A 9559-nucleotide genomic window follows, 5' to 3' on the forward strand; every position below is an offset into this window, starting at 1 on the left:
CTACATGCATGTTTCTTACATGGTTCGATAGCTAAATGTATGTAGATTATGGGGATATCAATAACTCAATACCGACAACAAGGTACCTTTTCCCAGATAACGCCACACATATTGGTCTAGTAGTTTGACCTTTCAGCCTGTGGATCGTTGGTTCAAACCTGGGCTAGAACCCCCGAGTTTTTCGAAAATGTAGTATTACATTTGAATTTTACCACGGGCTTTGCGGTGAAGAAAACATCGTGAGTATGCCTGCACAACCTGCGAAATAATTCAATGGTGTGTGTGAATCCGCCGTGGGCCCGCGTGGGAACTCAAGCCCTACCATTCTGGAAGGATGCTTGTGCCCAGCAGTGGCACGTACAGTCAAGTGCAAAATAAGTGTCTATTGGAACCACTCAAAAATATGTTACTACGGCCTTATTGCGTCGGAATAAGAGTATGTGGTATTTATTTTTGAAACTTTGAATATGTTCATATTTTTTACACTTGACTGTACATAGGCTGGGATGGTGATGATGATTGATTAATCCTTACTTCCTTATATTATATTATAAGTATTATAAATGCGAAAGTATGTCTGTCTGTTACCTTTTCACACGCTTGTCTGTTACTGTTCACTGATTTATATGAATTTTGGTATGAAGATAGTTTGAGACCCTAGGAAGGACATGGGGTACTTTTTATCCCGGTAAATCGCAAAGTTCCCGCGGGAACGCGGGAAAAGCAGTTCTGACAAGATTTTACTATACATCCGTGTGGTGTTGTATGACCCCATTCTAACCTATTATGGTTACAATTCGATCAAAGTACAGACGCGAACAGAATCTTATAGTGGGATCTTAGACTATCTTACAGTGGGATCTTAGAATATAAACTTATTGGTGATGTCACATACTCGGAATTCCTGATTATAATTGTATTTTGAGCCGTGGTGGCCTAGTGGTTTGACCTATCGCCTCTCAAACAGAGGGTCGTGGGTTCAAACCCGGCTTCGCACCTCTGAGTTTTTCGAAATTCATGTGCGGAATTACATTTGAAATTTACCACGAGCTATGCGGTGAAGGAAAACATCGTGAGGAAACCTGCACAAACCTGCGATGCAATTCAATGGTGCGTGTGAAGTTCCCAATCCGCACTGGGCCCGCGTGGGAACTATAGCCCAAGCCCTCTTGTTCTGAGAGGAGGCCTGTGCCCAGCAGTGGGACGTATATAGGCTGGGATGATGATGATGATGAATTTTATTTATTGAAACAAGTGGTTTAGATTCAGAACAGGAAAACAACAACTAATTTAACTAAACCATACATAATTAAAATATTATTGGACGAGTCAATTTTATCCTATAAGATACAAGTAATATAACCATGGTTTACCTAGAAACGATAATTTGACTGAAAACATATTTACGAAAATGACAAACAAACAAACGCACAAAGTTTACCTCATTAGTAAATTCGTAGGTGTAGAAATAAATAAAAACGGATTTGAAATATGACGGGTGAAAATTATAATACATATACCATAATAATTTGCAATCTAAACAGTGTTGCGGTTTGACGCAACATTATGCTAAGTGCGGACCAATTTATGCTATTTTTTTTTTAATTTCAAATTAATTTTAGCTAGTAGATTTATTATTTAGTAGTATTTAGCTATTAGATGATTGTATTTTCTATAAGTTTATATTCTGAAATGTTTTTTTCTTTTCCAAATGTATTTTGTTCCTTTTTATCGGATATGTGTAAATCTCTCGCTTTCTCTATCTATCTATCTCTCCCTTTCAATGTTTTTTTTTAAATGTGACTAAACTGAGGAAATTCTAACAAAATATTAGGGTTCAGTTTTCACAAAATAACAGATATTCGATATTAAGTGGGTCCCATACGATCGTGATGTACGTGTATCAGTTTTCTCGGCTGTATATCGGAAGTCGATAAGTGAGAAGTTACTCTGACTGCTCAAAAGTGCCATACAAATTCCGGGCTCGGATGATGAGTAAAGTTTGCTCTTTCTTCGACAGGTCAACCAGCTGAAAGAGTTGATCCGGCGCATCGACCTCCCCCTCCACGAGCACTTGCAGACGCACGGCGTGGACTACCTACAATTCTCATTCCGCTGGATGAACAACCTCCTGACGAGGGAAATCCCTCTGCCCTGCACCATCCGCCTGTGGGACACGTACCTAGCAGAGTCCGACGGTTTCGCCACCTTCCAGCTGTACGTCTGCGCTGCCTTCTTGCTCCATTGGAGAGAACGGCTTATGCTCGAAAGGGATTTCCAAGGGCTAATGATACTTTTACAAAATGTACCGACGCAAAATTGGACGGATTCTAACATTAGTGTGTTAGTTGCTGAGGCGTATAGGTTAAAGTTTGCTTTCGCCGATGCACCGAATCATCTTAATAATGCTGGCAAGTCGGATAGATGACGTGTTAAATGCGCGGTGTATACTAGAGTGCTTAGGAAAAGGTTAAAGTATATTTAACCTTTTAACCGTTTGAACGCTGACGCGTGTAAATGTTGCCATCCAAACGCCGTGTAATAATCAACCCCTTTTCCAGGCATAGTGCATATAATGATCAGAAATCAACACCTTACAAAAGATTCGTTCGACCTTGATTCCATTACAATGTAATACAAAATCAATTTAATTTGTTAAAAATATGCTTCGTTTTTAAATTAATCTTTCATAGGTAAACAATGTCAACTATATTTAATTTTATCAACAAGGCACTTAGAGATCTAAAATTTATTTATTATTCAGACAATTTATATTAGAATACAATGCGGCGGTTAAAAGGTAAAATAAATATTACTTTAACCTTTTCAAGACGTTTGATTCTTATAAAAAAAACGGGAAGTTATTATATGATCCCGAACTAGATAGACCGGATGCTAGATTAGAATATAGGTAAAATTCAGCAATATTTTATATCGGTTTCTGGGCACCCGCCATATTTTTAATACACACAGAATAGAAAGATTACTACCACAACCTATGTTCCCCGTACATTACCTTATTACAAAACAAGTACTGGTAGGGCCCAAATTATTTCCTAACTAAATTAGGTCTTGGCGCTTCGCCGGTCGCTGCCGCTCGCTCGTTTCGCGCGTTATGGTTGTTATTGTACCCCTCGCTTCGCTCGTCGTCGTACCTTATTTTGCGGAACCTAAATTGACAGTAAAAGTGACCAATCATTACCTACAGAAATCTTTGAAGTAGGAAATATTTGGCCCCATTCCAATTCTAATTATGTACGGGGAACACAGTATTATGTCGCCAAAACTAAGGCTTACTTATTATATGAATAAGACACAGTGGCGTGGCGTCGTAACATCTCTGTGCCCACCGGGTTGCCTAAACTTCAGTTATGAAACGTGTGGCAATGCATGTGTACACTCGAACCAACTGAATCGTAACCCACTGTGGAACCTTTTCGTAGGAAAGTCATAGTGACATCGCATTGCTTGACTTATTATGATTATGACACTTACTGTGAGAATGTTCTACGGCGGGTCTTCTTCTTCTCTTTTAAAATATGGCTTTTCTGTCCTAATTAATAGGACAATTTCGCCAGTGTCAAAGTAAACTCTCTTGAGGGACGTTGTACGGTGGTTGTAGTTTTTGCAACTTGATAGTAAAATCACAGAAACCACGTGGAGACAACTTGCGCATTAAAAAATGACAGACACGAGAGCAATATAGAATTTTGTGATCACTGTTCACTGTTAAGGTTAATCGCCACATAAAACACTATCAAATTTATGCTTCAACTAGCCAAAGAAACAGAAATATCAAAATTAGATATTGTCTACATCCGCCATGTTCGAATGCTACAAATCGAATCCTACGGCGGGTCAAGGATCAAATGCTTCGACGTATGGTACTATTCAATGGAAAAAATCAATCGTGTAAACAAATGTGGCGACTGACATTGACACTTGACTGACGACTGGCTGACTGACTGACTGACGTTAGCTCTAGTGATGTGAATGCTCTTTAACATACTTCAATCAGCAGTAAATAATTATTTTGAATTTATTCATATTTCATTATTTAAGTATTTATTATTTGTATGTTTACAGCTATGATAAAATAGTAGCGAAATGAAAATACAAGTTTATTATACCGCCTTAACACACATGAACATGGCGAGCATGGCGTCGTATGGACGCCATTAGACGGCTCAGATACAATATCCCCCCAGCTACACAATAGCCCCGGGTTAACATTATAAATATAAAAATAAAACTATACAAAAAACGGCTAGACGGACTTTGATGAAATTTGGTATGTAGATAGCTGAACATCTGGAATAACACATAGGCTACTTTTTATCCCGTTATTCCCACGAGATAGGGATAAAATCTCGAAATAACAAGTCATGAAATTTGGCATGGTTGTTTTTAATATAACGTCAATATTACGAATAAGTTAATAGGTATGTCGAAAATACAAACTGAGACATGGATGCACAGAAAAACCAGAAAAAGAGACCAGCGCTGGGAATCGAACCCAGGTCCTCAGCAATCCGTGCTGCGTGCTTTAACCCTACACCACCGCTGGACAGGAATTTAGACACGAATTTTTCCTACGCATACATATCTCAGGTTGCTTATTTCTACTACGCTACTTATGCAGCAGCACTAGCGACATCTATGTTTTTCGCTCTCAACGAGAGACGTCACATTCTATCGGAACCAACCGCTCACCCAGACAAGAGATGTCGCTACTAAGCAATCAAATTATGATTGGTTATTTGGAGTCTTTTTGTATTTTTTATTTCAACTCCAAATTTGTTACTTTTACGGGTATCCCGTGAAACCATATCGAAAATACAAACTGAGACATGGATGCACAGAAAAACCAGAAAAAAGAGACCAGCGCTGGGAATCGAACCCAGGTCCTCAGCAATCCGTGCTGCGTGCTTTAACCCCTACACACCGCTGGACAGGAATTTAGACACGAATTTTTCCTACGCATACATATCTCAGGTTGCTTATTTCTACTACGCTACTTATGCAGCAGCACTAGCGACATCTATGTTTTTCGCTCTCAACGAGAGACGTCACATTCTATCGGAACCAACCGCTCACCCAGACAAGAGATGTCGCTACTAAGCAATCAAATTATGATTGGTTATTTGGAGTCTTTTTGTATTTTTTATTTCAACTCCAAATTTGTTACTTTTACGGGTATCCCGTGAAACCATATCGAAAATACAAACATAGATGTCGCTAGTGCTGCTGCATAAGTAGCGTAGTAGAAATAAGCAACCTGAGATATGTATGCGTAGGAAAAATTCGTGTCTAAATTCCTGTCCAGCGGTGGTGTAGGGGTTAAAGCACGCAGCACGGATTGCTGAGGACCTGGGTTCGATTCCCAGCGCTGGTCTCTTTTTCTGGTTTTTCTGTGCATCCATGTCTCAGTTTGTATTTTCGATATGGTTTCACGGGATACCCGTAAAAGTAACAAATTTGGAGTTGAAATAAAAAATACAAAAAGACTCCAAATAACCAATCTTAATAGGTATGCTTATGAATACGCTCTACAACCTGAACCAATAAAATTCCCCAATTTGCAGAGCCAGCCATAATTATCGGTAGGTAAGGTTGGTTCAGTCAAATAATTAATTTTGTAGGTACAGCACTAAATTTCCAGAGACTAGACCGACCATAGACCAACTTCGGTGAGGAAAAAATTATCATGTCAATTTGACAAATATAACGGATTTTCGTCTTTCAATTAATTATATAAAATAAACATATTTACACGATTATTTAATGATAAAATGATTGTTAAAAACAGTGGTGAGTTCATTGAGATGTGAATATGATCGGGATTGGCGTTCAAATGTAAGTAACTACGGAGTAATCGTGAAAAATTGCTTTGTTTACATGATTGATTTTTTCCATTGAATAGTACTTTACACTAAGTGTGCCACTCAATGTCATCATCTGTAATATTATTGCAGTTATTTACTTAATCGGATTTGACGACTAGTTTAACGTCGTTCAATATTAGCTTGTTAAGCTGGGTCCACATTTGTATCATTTTGCCGATCACGATCACGCGTATCGTATCGAGCTCGCGTATCAAGTATGGACGCTCACTTTGCAACGCGACAGATATACCTGGGCCAATCAACTATTTTACCGACACTTTGGGCGTCTCCTGCATTACCAAAATTGTCTCTGGCGTTACCATAAAATCGTACTTCGAACAAGATATTTCACGGTTTAATAGGTTGAACTTACGTAGGATGGCATATTTATATACACCATCTATTAAAATTACAGAAAAAACATGTTTACTTACAAAAATTTGCAATTGTTTGAAAAATATCGCGGACAGATTAGTGTCGGTAAAAAAGTTGATTGGCCCACCTACGATACGACAAAATGTGGATCCAGCTTTACAGTTTTTTGGTACGACTATAACTCTGAGGTATCACATCCGAAGACATACCTGACTCACGCTTCTCTAACTCTCCGGAATCGGAAATGTTCGTCCACGCCACTCGACATTAGTAGGTCAATATTCAGGCGTCAGCTGAACTGGTTAAAATAAACTGACGATGACGAATGAGGGCTATCGTTTTTTATCTCACTAGATGGCGCACTGTTGCGTGACGTTTTAAGTGTGGCTTTCAAATTCTGTTATTACGGGCGTGAAAACAAAGTTTAGATTAAATCATATTTAATACACCTTAAAACCGTACCTTAAAAATATCGAGCAACCACAGTGTTGCACAGTCCCATTTTGTTCGGAAAAAAAGGGAGGACAAAAGTTTCCGAAAGACAAACTATCTCAAAACACAGACATTCATTGCCTCGTAACGCATAATTGCCATAATTAATTTCATGTAATGCAAAATATTCACAAAATTATACTAATTATAAATAAACCCGCGTAGCTCACCCAAAAACTATGAGAATTTACATTTCGGAGACCTCACGCTACACTAGCGCCTCTAGTGGCGAATTCATACGCGATAGCCCTCATTGGATCCAATATCTGACCAAAACGTATCTGACAGATATCGTAATATCTGACGCATCTTTTGGAGCTGACTGTACACAGACAGGATAGCAGGGTAAAGTCACTGACTGTACGGGTTAGATCTTAGATTTGCATAGGTATCGACACGAGAGTTGAGGCAACGTACTCAACTTCCGTTCGTGATGAGTGTTAGGTAGTAAAAAATAACCCTCAATTGAAGTAGAAAGCTCTATAGCGCTGTTTTTCTACGGTAGGTTGAAAACGAAAGTTTTGTATCAAGAAAGGCCTAATTTTAAGTGAATACTGGTTATATTTGGTTTAGTATCCACGCAGAGCAAGCAGCGTTTGCGTTTTTTTAAACAACGCTGAAAATACGCTGGCGTACTAATATCAATGTATATTATTATAGTATACAAGACAGAATACGCTATCTAAGAACATTTGTATACTTTGACCGTATTGTATAGATACGATACGCTAAAATAATACATATGTAGACCCGCACGAACGCTGTCTGCTCTGTTGTTAGGTTAGTGTTGAAAATTAAATGTGGGCAGCTTGGAAAGATTTTTAACCGGAATAACGAGAAATTGTACACATTCACATAGCCATTTTGCAATCCTATCAGTTCATATACGGTTGGACGACTGGGGTATACTTCGCAAATTCGTGTCGTGTCGTCCCTCCCACACTCTTGTTAAATACTATTAGTGCGAACGGGATGTTGTGAAGTTCTATTTTCTGGAACATTCGTCGTTACGCACATTAGAGTAGATGCTCAAAAGTGTGAATCGGTTTGAACGCCCGCTTTGATTGAAATTATAAAATCAAAATCTTATTGTTGATATCGACTATTTGGTTTACTAATGTTTCGGCGAATAACGTTTGGCAACCTGTTTCTTTTCGCAACTTTTCATTTCCCAACTGTTTAATATTTCTGAAACTGTAAATATTTTTTAGGATTTTTATAAAACTAACCTAACCTAACCCTAAAGAGTTCTACACGATGGCCCTGAAATAAATCCTGAAATATTTACAGTTTTACCCCCTTATTCATAAACCTATTTTAGTTAAAATGCCGCTAAAATTCGTTTGTCCTTATCTGTCACTTCGACATTTGTATTTGTTGGAAAGGGACAAAGCGTTTGTTAGTTAACTTAGGCTTGTTAAGTTTTATGAATAAGGGGGTTAGAGTTTGCGAAATGAAAAGTTGCGAAATGAAACAGGTTGCCAAACGTTACGTTGCGAAAAGGCAGTACTCGCGACTATTTATACTTGGTATCGATATTTTTAAGGGTCTGATGTATTCGGAGGCGGTAACGCACACGTCGCAATTTTGCAAACATCTGAACGGACTTGTGCGTATGTCGCATCGACACAAATCGAAATAAAAAGGCAAAGGAACGTGTGAAGCGTGCTCGACCTGGCTTGTTCATCTAAGCGAATCTCGTAGGCATATATTTTTATTGTCTACTAACCGTTACCCACGATTCCGTCCGCGCAGAATACGTTTATCGCTATCCCGAGGGAACTGTAATTTTCCGGGATAAAAACTATCCCATGTCCTCCTCCGGGACTCAAACTATCTGTATACCGAATTTCATCTTAATCGGTTAAGCGGTTTAGACGTGATTGAGTAAGAAACATCCAAACATCTTCACAAACTTTGACATTTATAATATTAGTAGGATTTGTTTAGACTTTTGTTTGGGTCATTATTCGAGTGTTTATCCCGTGTGATTTCGGTGAGCATTTTTGTTGACACGGTAGAAATTCTTTTACAGTTTCCAGGTTATCAAATTCCACAGCCCGTCTATAAAAAAAAAAACTAGCTTCAGCCATCACCGATTATGTTAAAACAAAGCATCAGGAGCAAATGAGTTTCAAAAGTATACTCGAAGTTGAATGGAAATGTATTTTGTGAACGGCATTTTGTAATAATTAATTTAGAAGATATGGTTGTAAAATATATATAACACTTCGCTATATTTAGTATCGATATTTCTTGAAGTCGCAGATAAAAGACAAATGATTTTGAGCGCTCGGCCGCGTGTTTTTTGTTTAACTGTTTTTTGTGACTATCATTTTATTTGATTTTATTAATGTTACTTTTAATGATAATTATAGTGTTATATTAAGGTGTTGTTTTATTTTTCCCATTAAAGTCATCTTTCATCGGGACCAGTCAGATCATAACATGGTTTGGATATTCCACAAATTGGTTAAGAGTTTTATTACGAGTTAACATAAACTCGCTGTGGAAGTATTTTCGGCTGGTCCCGCACTATATTTTTACATAAAAGGTAAGGTTTATAATTTTACCCGAGTGAATGATATTGTAACGGATAACTCACGTCTTAAACCGAGTTTAGCTCGACATGTTCGACGTGAGTTATCCGTTACAATATCATTTGATATGAGTGAGTCTCACGGTAGTTTCATGTTCAAAATTTACCCGAGTGCGGCAAATTTTATTGGCTTATTTTTATTGGTCGATGCTTCGGTCGATATATAGCAAGCGGGGACTCCCAGGGTTCCGGATAACGAGCAATGAAA

At 38.2% G+C, this 9559-nt stretch overlaps 1 long non-coding RNA gene across 1 annotated transcript; it reads left to right on the forward strand.

The window, feature by feature from the left end:
- The first annotated feature begins 2024 nt into the window (after positions 1-2024).
- On the forward strand, positions 2025-9141 carry LOC141430977 (uncharacterized). The gene is made up of 2 exons (XR_012451690.1): positions 2025-4442; positions 5531-9141. It is a non-coding gene; the product is annotated as an uncharacterized lncRNA (long non-coding RNA).
- The last annotated feature ends 418 nt before the right edge of the window (positions 9142-9559 follow it).

Source organism: Choristoneura fumiferana, chromosome 9 (assembly GCF_025370935.1).
Source record: "Choristoneura fumiferana chromosome 9, NRCan_CFum_1, whole genome shotgun sequence".
NCBI classification, from domain to species: Eukaryota; Metazoa; Arthropoda; class Insecta; order Lepidoptera; family Tortricidae; genus Choristoneura; species Choristoneura fumiferana.